This window comes from Podarcis melisellensis (genome assembly GCF_964234715.1).
Source record: "Podarcis melisellensis genome assembly, chromosome: Z".
Lineage (NCBI taxonomy): Eukaryota > Metazoa > Chordata > Lepidosauria > Squamata > Lacertidae > Podarcis > Podarcis melisellensis.
This window is the reverse complement of record NC_138547.1, coordinates 44,327,676-44,343,318: the sequence shown is the minus strand read 5'-3', so window position 1 is coordinate 44,343,318 and position 15,643 is coordinate 44,327,676.

Genomic DNA, 15,643 nt, shown 5'->3' with positions numbered 1-15,643 from the left:
TGGAACAATTCAAAGTGATTTTTGGTGAGCTAAGGCAACCTGAAGTCAAGGAACACAGGTGGCTAACTGTTTTCCAAGGAATATTATCTCACCCCTTCTCATGCAAGGGGAACCTGTGGCCCTCCAGTTGCTGCTGGACTGCAACTCCCATCTTCCCTGACCATTGACCATATTGCCTGACGCTGATTGGAGTTGGTGACCAACAGCAGCCAAAGAGCCAAAGGTTTCCAATTCCTGCAATGGATCACTGGATGAGCAGAGAGGGGTTAATAACTGAAGCAGAACTGCATGGATCAGCTGGGGAGAGGGGCTCTCTGTGTGTACTTGTATATGTGTGTGTGTGTGCATCCTGTGTGTATTTCTGTTTTTTTATGCGTGTATGCCCTCTGTGTGTGCAAGAGTGTGGGTGACCATGCACACTGCTGCCATGCAGGCACCAGAGGGCTGGCAACAACTGTCAGCCTTGCATTGCAAAATTGTAGCCAATTCTACAATGGAGCGTGTATTATATGCCAGTGTTTAATGTCTCTCTCTTAATCAAGAGGCTTCATAACCACCCACAAAGTGCAGTCTTAACTCAGACATAAATCCCTTTGAGTTCAACAGGAGCTGCTCCATAATAAGTGCGGTGTGAGGAGTGTAGTTTAACAGATCAATCATAAGGATAGGAAGGTGGTGGAATCTATGTGAAGCCAGCACAAGGTACCCCTGTTCCCAACTTGGTTTAGTAGTGGGGCTACTGCTGGCTAAAGTGGCCCAAGTCTGGCAGACAAAAAACAAGCCATTAAAATAGAATCATAAATCACAGAATTGTAGAGTTGGAAGGGATCCTGAGGATCATTTAGTCCAACCCCTTGCAATGTAGGAATGTTTGGCTGTCCCAGGGATTGAACCTGCAACCTTGGCATTATTAGCACCACACTCTAACCAACCGAGAGGGGCGTGGGTGGCGCTGTGGGTTAAACCACAGAGCCTAGGACTTGCCAATCAGAAGGTTGGCGGTTCGAATCCCCGCGATGGGGTGAGCTCCCGTTCCTCGGTCCCTACTCCTGCCAACATAGCAGTTCGAAAGCATGTCAGAGTGCAAGTAGATAAATAGGTACCGCTCCGGCAGGAAGGTAAACGGCATTTCCGTGCGCTGCTCTGGTTCGCCAGAAGCGGCTTCGTCATGCTGGCCACATGACCCGGAATCTGTACGCCGGCTCCCACGGCCAATAAAGTGAGAGGAGCGCCACAACCCCAGAGTCGGCCACGACTGGACCTAATGGTCAGGGGTCCCTTTACCTTTACCTAACCAACCGAGCTATCAAGTTTGACTGGTACTACCATTTTTTTGCTGGCACAACTCCTGCCAGGTTGCCAGGTCATATGACTGAGCTGAAAGAGGTTTGGAGCAGCTGTCCATCTTCTCTATACCCTACCCTGCCATGTCACCAGAATGACCCTATTTTTGAATTTATGCTGGTATCTATTCTGTTGACTGAGCCCTAGCTGCACCAGGTGGGTTGAGGGAGTGATGCCCAAGTTGCCCTCAACCTGGTGGATAATGGGTTTGGACTGCACTGTAAAGCTCAATCCCTGTTGAAAATCAAGAGGACTCACAGGACAAGAACCTCCTAAGGAAATGAGCCTCCTGAATCAGGCAGTGACCCAACTGGTGTGACATTCTATTGGCTGTGGGAAGCCTGCAAACAGAATTCTACAATAGAATTCTACTCACTTGCTATTCTAGGTTTATCCATGCCTAAGATAATTAAAGAACCTCTCAATGAGGGTGAAAAAGGAGAGAGCAAAATATAGTCTGAAGCTCAACATAAAAAACACACCTAAGATCATGGCCAGTGGTCCCATCACCTCCTGGCAAATAGAATGGAGGCAGTGAGAGATTTTACATTCTTGGGCTCCATGATCACTGCAGATGGTGACAGCAGTCATGCAATTAAAAGACGCGTGCTTCTTGGGAGAAAGGCAATGACAAACCTAGACAGCATTTTAAAAAGCAGAGACGTCATCTTGCCGACAAAGGTCTGTACAGTAACAGCTATGATTTTCCCAATAGTAATGTATGGAAGTGAGAGCTGGACCATAAAGAAGGCTGATGCTTTTGAATTATGGTGCTGGAGGAGACTCTTGAGAGTCCCATGGACTGCAAGAAGATCAAACCTATCCATTTTTAAGGAAATCAGTCCTGAGTGCTCACTGGAAGGACAGGTCCTGAAGCTGAGGCTCCAATACTTTGGCCACCTCATGAGAAGAGAAGACTCAAAAGACCCTGATGTTGGGAAAGATGGAGGGCACAAGGAGAAGGGGACGACAGAGGACGAGATGGTTGGACAGTGTTCTCGAATCTACCAGCATGAGTTTGACTAAACTGCGAGAGGCAGTGGAAGACAGGAGTGGTTGGTGTGCTGTGGTCCATGGGGTCATGAAGAGTCGGACATGACTAAACGACTAAACAACAACAAAGATAATATTTTAGTTTCCTATCACTTTTAACATATTGTTATGAATTGCAGGGGACAGATCCCCCATAACCCTTAATTTAGTAAATGGCATAATTTAGCTAATATTTGGAATATTAAGGGAAGGTACCAGGAGCAGTGTAAAAATATAGGCTGAGCCAGTTCTCCTGGTCGGGACATCAGCTGACAGAGGTGCCATCAAAGAACAAAGACAGCTGATGGCAGGGTCATTAACCTGAAAAAAAGGTGTGACATTCAGCGTCAGGAAAGAAGGGTATGTTCCCCAGCTGTGTGTTAGTTAGCAAAACAAAATAGCAAAGTTAGGAAGGGGAAGTTGCCAGGGTTACAGGGGGTGTGATGTCACCATAGGAATATTCCTTGTACAAGGGGCCTGAGTTATGTTTGGAGCATGAGGTGTTGGGAAGAAAAAGGGAGGTACCAGGACTCCATGCATGCTGGCTGGGAGAGGCTGCATGTAGAGATGAAGGAGTGTGGCTGACTTCTTCTCTGGAACCAATCTTGTTGACGCTATGAGGGGAGCAACCTGAAACACTCTGGGGTACAATGTTCTGCACCCCTTCCATGGAAAACTCAGTTGTAAATATGTGTAAATAAACCATATTTCTTAAAGACCCTGCAGTCTCCACCATGCCCATTCCAAAAGTACGCAAATCCTGGTTAAATCCTTGGAGTCTCACACCACTTGGCAGAGATTGGGATGGCTTGTAACAATATATTTTATATTTGTTTTATTCTGTAATGGTTTTTTATTGCTTTATTTGATGTTTTAATATAGGTTGTAAACTGTTTTGGGATTTTTTTTCTTTAAGGGATAGAAGTGAAATGAAATAGTTGTCATCGTAGTAATAATAATAATAATACTCACAAGGCAAGCCCTATTTAATTCAATGGATCATATTCCCAGGAAATTAACATTAGTGCTGCAGTGTTAATTTGAAAGGGGAAAGGGAGCCTATTATGGCTGCAGTTTTATGCCCATTCACCTGAGGGTAAGACTCATGGAACACAATAGGGCTTACTTCTGTGTAGGTGTGCCAAGGACGAAACTGTCAATATGTTAGTTTTTGAAGCACCAGAAACAAACATTGGCCGTCGCTCTGGGAACCAGCACACTAATATCCTGAGGAAGGCAAAGCAGTGTCTGATGTACGGTAATATGTAATAATAACTGCTGGGAGACTAGATTCCTGACAAGTTACATAGACATTTTAAACTATACATAGAATTTATAAACCAAAAGAAACACCAGACTAAAAACGCCTCTATTGAATAACAAACAGAGCAGTTATAAATATGTCCCATCATTTTGATTCCCCCTTTGCCTGTAGCAGCGACAAAATAAGAAAAGGAGGGAAAGGGAGAGAAATTGCTTTACATTTTAATCTAGTGATCTGGATATGAAAGGCATTTCCATGGCAAAGTAATCACAGCAGACAGTACCGTAAACTCTGCACTTTGTCTCAGTGATGCTGCAGATCTTAAATACTCAGGCTTCACAAGTTGCAATTTGTCCTAGTTCCTTGCTGAATTCAATCAGCATCTTGGAGAGGATACTTTGGAAGGGGATGGGTGGGATTAACAGTTTCAGGGACATAACCAATAACCACAGGCTGACAAAACTGTCATATACCTGGGCCACAATTCTGGTTCTAGCTCAGAGGTGGACTCAGGGGAAGGGGGGGGGGGGCTTCACCTGGAACACCATCACCACTTGCTCCCAGACAGTCCAAGCCAGAGGGTGTAGCCTTGGCTTACTCTTCTGGCTCAGGAGCTACTCCTCCTTGGTAACCCATGCCTCAGTTACCATTACCCATGCTGTAGGAGCCGTTAGCAGGGACAGCCCAGACATTTCACTGCCTGAGCACCAACCCTACCCAGCAGCCTTGCTTTTTTTAAAAAAATAGTTTTTATTGGTTTTTCGATATACAGTGGTACCTCGGGTTAAGTACTTAATTCGTTCCGGAGGTCCGTACTTAACCTGAAACTGTTCTTAACCTGAAGCACCACTTTAGCTAATGGGGCCTCCCACTGCCGCCGGGCCACCGGAACACGATTTCTGTTCTCATCCTGAAGCAAAGTTCTTAACCTGAAGCACTATTTCTGGGTTAGCGGAGTCTGTAACCTGAAGCGTATGTAACCTGAAGCATATGTAACCCGAGGTACCACTGTACACAATCCCCCCTGGTGGCCAGGGTGAGAACTTCAATACATAACACCCCTCCCCACCGAGATAAGGCATTAGTTACAATCATAGTGGTTCCATTACATACAGCAATACCCTTATTGATTTCAGTAAGGCACTATTCACCATACAGGTTTACATGTGCAGTTTGTCCAGTGAACATAGTATTTTAAATAAGCTGGGTGCTTGGAAACCCTGCTAGACTACCAGAGTCCGGGTGGCTGCAACTGTGGTACAACCAAATGTGGCATTGAGCCCAAGTTCCCTGGCTCTGCTGCTGTCGAAGGAACCGCTGCAAGCAGACTCGGCAGACGGTCAGGCACGGAGGTGGTCCAAGTCTCTGGAGAGCCAGGCAGACCCACCGAAGGTACTGCTTTTTCACGATGGCCTTCCATGTGTGGAAGCCACTCATGAAGGAGCAGCACCCCACAGGATTAATCAATGCTTAGCATCCTACCTGCTTCAGGTAGTGGAACACAAGGTGGTAAGAAGAGGCTCGATGAGCAAGAGAAGTTGGGTGTACAACCCACACCCAAAGACATCAAATCCTGCCCCCCATCTTGCATTGCACATCTAAAGGCATTCTCCTGATGCTTAACTTCTCCGAGGAAGAAACAGCCACTTAAGTAGGTCCCTCCTCCTCTTTTTGTGGTTTCTGTTTCTTCTCACCTGATGCCTACCTCTCTTTCCTCCCTAGCACCCCAAACTATGACAGCTGCAGTTCACTCTGGGCTGCCAAGCTGTTGCAAACTGGGGCTTCTCAGCCCAACTTGAGCAATGCACAGATATCCATAAATCATCCTAATCTGGATCAGGACTTGGCCAAATTTAGTGGACTGATCTACTTGGGGTTCCTACTTAGGGGTGGATTTAAGTCATGGGCCCATAAAACTCACCCTACTTGGTCTCTGTCCTTCAAGACCTAACAAATCTGCTCAAACCGTGAGCACCCCAGTCTCTGCTTGAACCCTGCTCTGCAATTTGAGGGAAGAAAGGGGCACAGAACCTCCCCCTCCCACTGTTTTCTTAGCTCTGTGAGATATGTAAAAAAAAGTAAAACAGAAATAAAAATCCCAAAAACTTGAATTTGACATTTCCCCCACTGTTTCATGTCATTTTCCAAACATGCTGCCAATTTTTATATCTCATTTGCTCCCTCTTTCAAAGTGTCTGGCACAGGTTGCTGATTTTGGAAGACATGGCATGCTGCCACCATAAGCTGAGCCACCGAACATCGTGCTCTTGTGTCACCATATTGACTGTGCCGGATGTGATTTGCCAACTCAAGTGCCTTGTTGTGTCTGCTTTTTATTAAAACATCCTCATCCTATCTTTAGGCCCATGGCTCCATAAGGTAGTTTGCTATCTCCCCAATACAACTCTCCGATGCAATTAAATCAAACATGTTGAACAGAGTTTTTACAGTGTTCTCTCTCTCTCTCTCTCTCTCTCTCTCTCTCTCTCATTTTTATTAAATTTTTTGTTTTACAATTTAAAATACTCATTTAAACATCCTTAAAATATCAATGACTTTCCTTCTTCTCTTTCCATGGTTCATTTTGCATATCATAAATCCCTGCATTTTTTGCAAAAAGTAAACCATTCAATATTCCGTTCTTCCATCCATCAAAACTTATTTACACTGTTGAATTTATCTTAATGCTGCCAACAATTTCAAGTGTACACAATTCTCCCCCCCCATGTATTCAATAAACGTTTTCCAAGCTTCTCTAAACGTGCATTCTTCTTATTCTCTTATTCTATATGTTAAGTCTGCAAGATGCATATATACTGCCAGCTTAAGTTGTCATTCTTCTTTAGTTCGTTTTCCATTTAGTGTGTGCTATGCCTCTTCACTCTGGACTCAGTTATATAGCTGCAAATAAAAACTTTTAAGTGTGTTTTAAGTGCAACATACAATGCAACACTAGATGGCGATGGTGAACCTTATGGAAAATTCAGTGTATTTTTAAAAGCGCTTTTCAGAACAGTTTTTATATGTGTGTATATTCCACCCTTGTATCAGTAAGGGAAAAAAACCACTAAAACATTTAATAGTAGAAGGGCTGTGCATGGACTCATTCCAATCTGCTTTGTGGCCCCATTTTTTAAATCTGGATTGTACCTGATCCACTGCAGAAATATCCAGACCCATTCCAACCCATCCCAGATCCAATTCTGGATGACAATTTGGAAATAACGAATCACCAGAATTCCCAATGACTTACACAGTGAAATGAAAATGGCCATAACTTTTTCACATATGGTCATAATATTTGGAGGTACAGTAACTCCTACAGAGGAAATTTACCTTGCTAAATTTCAGATAGGTAGCTCTGGGGGTTTCCATGCTAGTCACCTTTACATTCTTCTTTTCTTTTTTTCCATTTTGGAAGACTGTGAGGGCTCAGTCATGCCAATTCTGATGCTCCTGTGTTTGCCCTCTTCCTTTCATCAATACTTCCTTTCATCAAATAGAGCACGTGCTCTATTACATCATTTTATTGTAAACATTGGCTAAGGGGTTTGTGGTTCTAAGCACCTTTAAACCTTGTGCCTACTTGCAGCACTGATTGGCAGAGATTTGGGGCAATCCAGTCCTGTCTCCACTCAATACCTGGGGGTTGATTATAAAATTCCCTACTTTTGATGGGGGTGGGCTGATTAATAAGAAGTATTTCCTCATGGATTTGACACACAGATTTGATGCAGTGCTAGAAAGGTGTTGATTCTGCCAAATCTGCTGGGATTAAGTTGTGCTTGCTCCTGCAAAATAACTTTTTTTTTGTTGCTGCTAAAGCTTTCCCTTACAAATTGAAAGGACTGTTTCCCCTTCACCTCCACACACACACACACTCCAGTCCACAGCCAATAAATGAATATAGAGTCTGCATTAATCCTCTAGCCTGGGGAACCATGAAAACAGTGAGAAAATTACTGATCAGCCACTTGGAATTAAGTAGAAATGCTGTTTACATCAGGCTTACATGGGTGACTTGGATACGGTGCACTGGAACAGGAAGGTGCTGAAGGGTATTCTGTGGTTTGTCTTAGAAGCACCAGTCATCAAAGGAACATCTTGCTCACTAAATGATCTCCACTGGGTTCTCAAGTGCTCTTCCAGAGGCCAAGGAAATGTCCCACTGGCCTTTGCAATCTCTGTGATATCAGTAGCCTCAGCTGCTGTCTGGTGGCATCATTCGGCTCTTTTCCCTTCTGAAGTGACAGCATCCTCTCCAGTTCTCAGCTGATATCAGGAGTTCAAATGAGAGCCACCTGATGTCAGAAACGCAGAACCTTGATAACATAATCCTCCTACCCAACTTTATTTCTGGTTCCTGAGTGTAACCGCCTTAGCTTTTCTATTTATTTATAATTTTTATTCAGACTTACTTGAACAATGGGCAGATTATTTTTTCAGTGCCACATCAAGCGCTCCCTGCACCTCTTTGCGTGCACATGTATTTTTGAGATAAATGAGCAATGAAATCTCTCCTTAGTCACTCTCAGGCTTGCTCAGGTGCCTTGAAATATGCGTCACCTCTAATGATACATAGTGGGGGTTTGCAGAGAGAGCTAAAACTACAGATCCTCATTGCTGCACAGGGAACAAAGGCACTGGAATTAAGGATTATTGCTGTCACATTGTTTGCAGACTCTTCATTGTTGCAGCTCAGTTTTGCTCCTTCTGAAAATGTTCATTTCAGAAAGGTTGCACTTCCCTTTCAGTTCAACCTTTGTGTTCCTTGGAATAGCATCTTCCACTATACACAGACAGCACCTCCCCACTGCGACAGAACAATTCAGTACAGCCCTCAATAAAGGCTGAAACTACCACCCAAGTATTTAGATAAATCTTCCCTTTGCATGAAACTGCAACATGGAGCTATCTGTTCCCTGCCCCACAGATATAGCCTCTGCCACCTCCCCAAAGAGGGTGAATCTAAGTTTCCTTTTGATATGCTAAGCACAATTAGGCAGAAGCATTAGGGTATGTGCAATACTGTATAGTATCTATCTCGTTCTCTGTCAAGGAGGAGGTGACAGTGTTTTGCAACTGTAATGCAAAGTCTGGTGGGATTCTTTTTCCCAGCTTCAGTAATTTTTTGCTCAAGGTACATTAAGCATATAATTAACTGTGATTAAATGATAATTGCAGTCTGTTCCCCCCCACACCTCGAGCAAGACTGGTTGTTTATGCCTTTACAGTTCCTGCATGATGTTTATATTGTATGTGCCATGGAAAGGGGGGTTGGAAGGGTATTTTAAAAAGTTCCAAAGAAATAATTGCCATGCATTTAAAAAGCAATTAAAGCCTGATGCATGCCCTGGTTTAAGGTAGGTGCTACATGAATTTTGATTACATATTTTGTTCCAAAACATTGACTGGAAAAAAAGAAAATTCAAAATAACTGTGTTAAAACAAAAGAATATCTTTGTAAAAATATTTTACTTTCTCTTCTTAAAAGCGACACCTCTTTCTGAAGTCTATAAGATCTATTATTTACTATAAATTTTGTAAAGTGGATTGTCTGTCTGTTTGCCCATTTCCCCTCTATAGGTTTTGTTGCCTCTCACAATATTGTTGCCAAACTTGGCATGAGGGTTTCTGAGGCAGGGCAGGCAGTTACTGTTTATGTGCAAATGCTGGCCATCATTTTGAATCAAGATAGTGGACCAAAATATCACTTTGGGGTGATTTTGCCTATTTTTCAGCATAGATTCAACCATCTCTTGTGATATCATCACCAAACTCTGTACAAAGGTTGACATTTGAATGCCATGCACCATTTTGAATCAAGACTGTGAATGGAAACATAACTTTGGTATGACTTCATTCATTTTTGAGTGCAACAGGTCCAAACTAGGCCAGTTTGGACAACTCTGAAGACATTGTTGCCCCATTTGTTGGGTATTTGCCAAATCTGACTTGACAGTTCCAACCTACAACAAATTAGATGGCTCTGAAGAGATTATTGCCCAATTGGCAGGATGGTTCCAACTTGTGCCAATTTGGATGCCTCTCAAAATATTGTCACCAAGTTTGATGTGCTAAGTTGCAACTGTGTCGATTTGGAAACCTCTTGAGATATTGTCACCCAACTGAGCACAAGTGTTCCCAAGATGGAGGCAGCAGTCTTAGTCTATGTTTGAATGCCATATGTCATACTGAATCAAGATGGTGGACCAAATGTGAGTGTGCCATGACTTACCCAATTTGGTGTGACAGTTACAAACCAGGTTTTCTGAGGTGGTGGAGGTGGCTTTCTCCTATGTTTGGATATCACTGGACACAATGAGTTGTGTGTTAGTATATGTGTGTGTGCACGCAGCCCCCAAACTCACAAATTACACTATCTATTTAAAAATCAAAGATTTCTTTCTTTCTTCAAATTCCTGGGCAGTGGCTGGCCCTTTCCAGTACTTTGCATATAATTCTGGAAGGGATTTCAAGCTACTACATGGTAGCATTTTTGTATTTGAAAGCTTGGCTTTCAAACAAGCCATGAGAGATAATCCTAGAAGGATTACTTATACTATGTCAGATTCACCAGTCCATCTAGCTCAGTAGTGCTTACATTGGTTAGCAGTGGCTCTCCAGAATTTCAGGATGGAGTCCGAATGGACCAGTGATTTCTGGGGTTGTGAGCCACCTATGAGTCGGGGTGTGTGGAGTTTCAGGGAGGCATAGAGGTGGAAGAGAGTGTCTAGTCATAATCTCCTCTGTCTCCTCCTCTACTCTCTCAGAAAATGAGGGGCTTAAAGCAACAGCAGCAGCTGGAGTTGGGGCACAGAAGGAGCTGTTGGTTGCTTGCATGCAGCATGTTGTCAGAAGATGTGTTAAATGTGCTGGAGGAGGCAAGGTGCACTGTTGCTCCAACTGCTGGAGCACAGGAATGAAGGAGGAAATGCCCAGCACTAGCTTTTTAACAGGAGTGGTGCATGTGATTCTTGTGCTGTAGGAGCTGATGTAATCAAGTGCTTTGCCAATAAAGAACTAAACTTCCAATTACATGTACTGCTTGGGTGGGGTGGGTGGGTGTTCTCAGGACAGAGGGATTCAATTCAGGACCATCTGCATGCAAAGCAGATGCTCATGCCCCCAAATTAAAGTAAGATATCAGTCCTCATGGTCTTAAATAAAGAACTTATTTAAATAGGAACAGATTTCTATTTGGAGGTTATTTATTAAACATATGGCAATGCTGTCAAAATATGATTTTATTTGGCAGCATCTGTAAACAGGTAAGGCCTTTCTTCTTCTTACCCATTTCATTCATTGTCTAATGAACACTGTGCTTTCGTACCCCATTTTTAATTTTATAATTGTACCTGGTCCATTTAGTCCTGATTTTTTAAATATATATTTCTTTTCTCATCTTGCATTTATATTATTTTGCTGTCAATGCCTGTTTTTCTCTTGATGCTTATCACCTGTTTTTTGTTTTGTTTAGAAAAAATATTTTTAAAAATCACACCCAGAGACATATATGAAGAGAGGAAGTGGAGTCCTAACATTGGTTCATCCAGCTCAGTATACTTGGGAGCAACTCTCCAGGACTTCAAACAGAAACTTTTGGAAAGGATTGGACAGCCACAAAAACCTTTTAGAATAATAGTATCACAGTGGTAGTGGTCTTCCCCAACTTGCCCCTCCTCAAAACAATGGGCTCTTGGAGAAGGGGCTGGTTGAAGTCCATGGGCACTGGTTAGCCACCATGATCAGTGGCTTTTCAGGGGTTCCGATCTGGGGCCTTCTCTATACAAATCATGTACAGTATTCTACCATTGAGCTATGGTCCTTCCCTGACCCTTTTCCCTTGATCATACCTCCTCCTTACCCAGGCTTTTGCTTCTTTTACATCCTCCTTCTCTAGGTTTTTCTACAGGCTCTATGGAGGTATTCTCAGCAGCATAGCCAGCAGCAGCTAGGCTAAGGCAGTGTACATACCATACATTTTAAACCATGGTTAAAGTGTATGGCTTCCTTCAAATAATTCTGGAAACTGTGGTCTACTTCTCCCTGAGCTACAGTTCCTAGGATAATTAATGAACTACAATTCCCAGGATTCTTTGGAGGAAGTCATACACTTTAAATGTGCTTTAATTATGTGCTATGTATGTAGCATGGCAGACCCACCAAGTGCCCCTATTTTCCAGGGATGTCCCTTGATTTAGAGAAGCCGTCCCAGTTTCTGATTTGATCCTGGAATGCCCCACTTTTCCTTAGGACATCTCTATTTTCATTGGAGAAATGTTGGAGGGGATGGAGTTATCCAATCCCTGAGCCGTCTTAAGACAATCCTGTATAGGGAAGGTTTTTTAATGTTTAATTACGTTTTTTATATATGTTGGAAGCTGCCCAGGGTGGCTGGGGCAACCCCAGTAATATGTGTAGGGTGTAAATAGTAAAATTATCATTATGGAATAGGATGTCCCTATTTTTATTGGAGAAATGTTGGAGGGTATGGCATGGGTGATTTTGAAGTTTTGTAGAAACAACACACACTCAATCTGTTGATTATCTGTAAAACTTTGATTTATTGTTACTTCTGTTGTGACCTGCAGTGTTGAACAAGTTGCCCTCCACTGGTTGAAAGATTAGCAATGTACAAATTTTAATTGATTCCATTCAGTTGTTTCTGGGCTCCTGTTTCAAAAGCAGGGAAGTGTATCTCTGGCACAGCAGATGCATGCTAAATCTGAATCGCTTTGTTGGGTTGCAAATATCTCTGTCTCTCTCTCTTGTCTCTCTCTCTCTCCCCCCCCCCCCCCTGCCTTGGTTTATCACACAATTTTGTAGACTGTTTTGAATCCAAAGCTTAACCTACATTTCTCAAAGTGTCTCCTACTCAGAAAACAAACAAACCCCAAAACATGAAATTGTAACTCCTGCTGTTTCAGGCTAATGACTCATCGAGTTCAGCATCCCATTCTCACAGTGGCAAACCGAGACACCTATGGGAAGCACAAAAGTAGGACCTGAGCACGGCAGTTTCCCCTCTGCTGCGCATGACACTTAGATCTTGTGGGCATCCAGAGAAGTTGAACATTGGAAGATTCAGGACAGATACTAAATCATGCAGCACACAGTTCAACTATGGAATTGGCTGCTATGGGAAACAGTGACAACCACAGACTTGAATGACTCTAATGAGAATAGGGATGCCCTACAATACCCTCCAACATTTCTCCAATGAAAATAGGGATATCCCAAGGAAAAAGCAGGACATTCTGGGATCAAATCAGAAACCGGGACAGGGATATCCCTGAGGGTCTGCAGCTCTGCTCTTTTTCTATAGTCAGAGGTAGCAATGGTCCTGCATACCAGTTGCTGGAAACTGCAGGATGGGAGAATGTTATTGCGCTTGGTTCCTACTTGATGGTTTCCCACAGGTATCTGGGTGTTCACTGTGAGAGCAGGATAGTGGACAGGATGGGCCACTGGCATACCATTGCTGTTTATATTTGTTACTGTTATTGCTAATATTATGAAAGCAAAACAAGCTTCAAAAATAATTATAATAGAGAACTGCCTATTGTGAAGTAGGGCACATGGCCACCCTACAACAGAAAGCCACAATGAATAACCGTGACAGATTTGCTCTGCAACAAAAATATTTCTGTTTTGTTTTTGTCTTTCATTTATTGCTGAAAATACACCAAGCTTAGAAAACTGGCAGGTTCTCCAGATTGGGATGTGGAATGAAACTCTGTGCACAGATGGCTTTGGTGTAGCTTTACAACAAAGCTTTTGGCTATGTGTTGTGTTCTCTTTCTCTCTCTCTCCCACTCACCCCCCATATGCTCAGAGAGCTCTGAGGCTTGTAGAGAAACACATTTCCTCTTCAGGGATCTCATGACATGCTTTGTTTTCATGATCTAAGGATAAATGGCTGTGCCCCCTTTAGAAATTTCTCCACTCCAATGAAACTGGGGCATTCCCATCTGATCAGAGTGCATTTTAAAGGAGTGGAAGAGGCTGTTAAGTCAAGGCACAAGAGTTACTAACTCAAGCAGGCAATAAGTGCTCGACAGCAGCCAATCAGCAAGACCATCTAAAAAAATATTTTTTTAAAAAAAGGTTTAATACACCTCCTTACAAAAGTGTTTGATCCAGACTAATTTAGGCACATTGAAATCACCATTATAAATATATTTATTTATTTCCCACCTTTTCCCCAGCTTAGGAATCAAGGTGGCTTACACACATAAAACAGAAAAGGCTAAAAACTTGGAAAAGAAAACATAAATAAGCATGAATAGAATAAAGATAATATTTAAAAGATCTATTAAAAACAAAAACAAGAATGATGAAAACATCACAAATCATTGCAAAATGACGTTAATCATAATGAAGTCAAGCCCCAGTGATTTCAATGGGAATGAAGTCTCCATCTTAAAAGGGGCAACCCACCCCTCCCCACCTGGGTGAGAAAGAAAAGGAAATGCTTCTGTTGAGATGGTGATATAGCTGGGCACCATCTAAAACCAGTCAATATCAGCCAGTGGTTCTCAGTTTAAAGCCTGGCAGGTCCTAAGATTCATGGAAAGACTCTGTTCTTCATTATGTGCCACTTCCCTGCTGTAGCATTGGAACGCTCCATGAATTGGGGCCATTGTGTTGTGAGCCTGACTCTTGATGTCCCTGCTTCTCATCACTTCTAGTGACCAGGGATAAGGGCATAGACAGCCACAGCTTGAGACTGTATACAAATAAGTCATGCGTAGAGCAGACATTAATACAACTAAGTTAGTCTTGTCCATTGGGTCTATTCTGAGTAGGACAAACATTGGTTACAACCCAATGTGTTGGGTATTTCCAGCAAGGAAATCAACTTGCTCCCCCTCTTGGAAAATGTGAAATACACCCCTGTTTTGCATCTCATAACATTCCTAATTAGGAGGATATACATGCTTCCAAATAGCCTCAGGTAAACGATGCTTCTGTTTCTGATTACAGCAGATTGTTGGTGCCAGGGATATTTCTTTTCCTATCATGCAAACAAACCTTCAACTTCATTTTCCATTTTATCTCTCACCCCCACCAATTTCTGGCCTTATGAATCCCCCCCTACTTCTCTTTTCCTCAGGCCTCTCTGCATTTTGAAAACACTTATTTATTATGGCATTTGGTTATTGCTCTAATATAATACCCTGAAGGGTCAGGTATATTGTGTTTACATCTAGTGCTGCCTGGTATTGGATGTCAGATGGATTTACTTGGGTACCTTCAAGTGGTCTAGTTTGTTGTCATGCTTCTGTCTGCTCTCATAAAAGAAATAATGAACATGAGGATTCCCTCCAGAGCTGATAACCTACTTCAACTAGGGCTGAGTTGAATCTACTGTAGTTTAGGAGCATATTATAAAGCAACAAAAGTGCCCCCAGTTCCAGCATCCCCCCCCCCCAGTGCTGCCTGCAAAAAAAGCAACTCTCACCACCACAACCCTTCCGGAACTTTACTTGCCCATTTACATTGTCCTCTCTTCTTGTCTCTTTCAGTTGACTTACTTTGGTCTTTGTGATGTCTCTACATAGTCAAGTCAGGAGGGCTACATAGCTTTGTAGCATCTTCTGCTATGTAATCCCTGATTGGATGGGATTGCCCTTACATCCCAGGGTTTTGCAACTGATCTAGGAATAATTGCTTTCCTTCAGTTGACTTTATTTGCCCCCACTGATGTCATCACCTAGCCAAATGTGATTGGCCACAAGGTAGATATGTGAAGCAATATCATGTTTGCCTTGTATCTGTAGCATTTGAGAGCAGCACAATCTGTTTTGGATCCATTTTGTGTTATTCTGATGTGATTGATTTAGGTACTAATATGTTCTGTTCTGGAGCCATCAAGCTAGGGTATTTTACTTTCATTATTATTGTCTTTTATGGAAAAGTCTTTTTTTGTCTTGTTGCCTTCCCCTACCTTCCCTGGAAGTAAGGTAAGATAAAGGTCTCTGGAAGTACCCTCTGTTA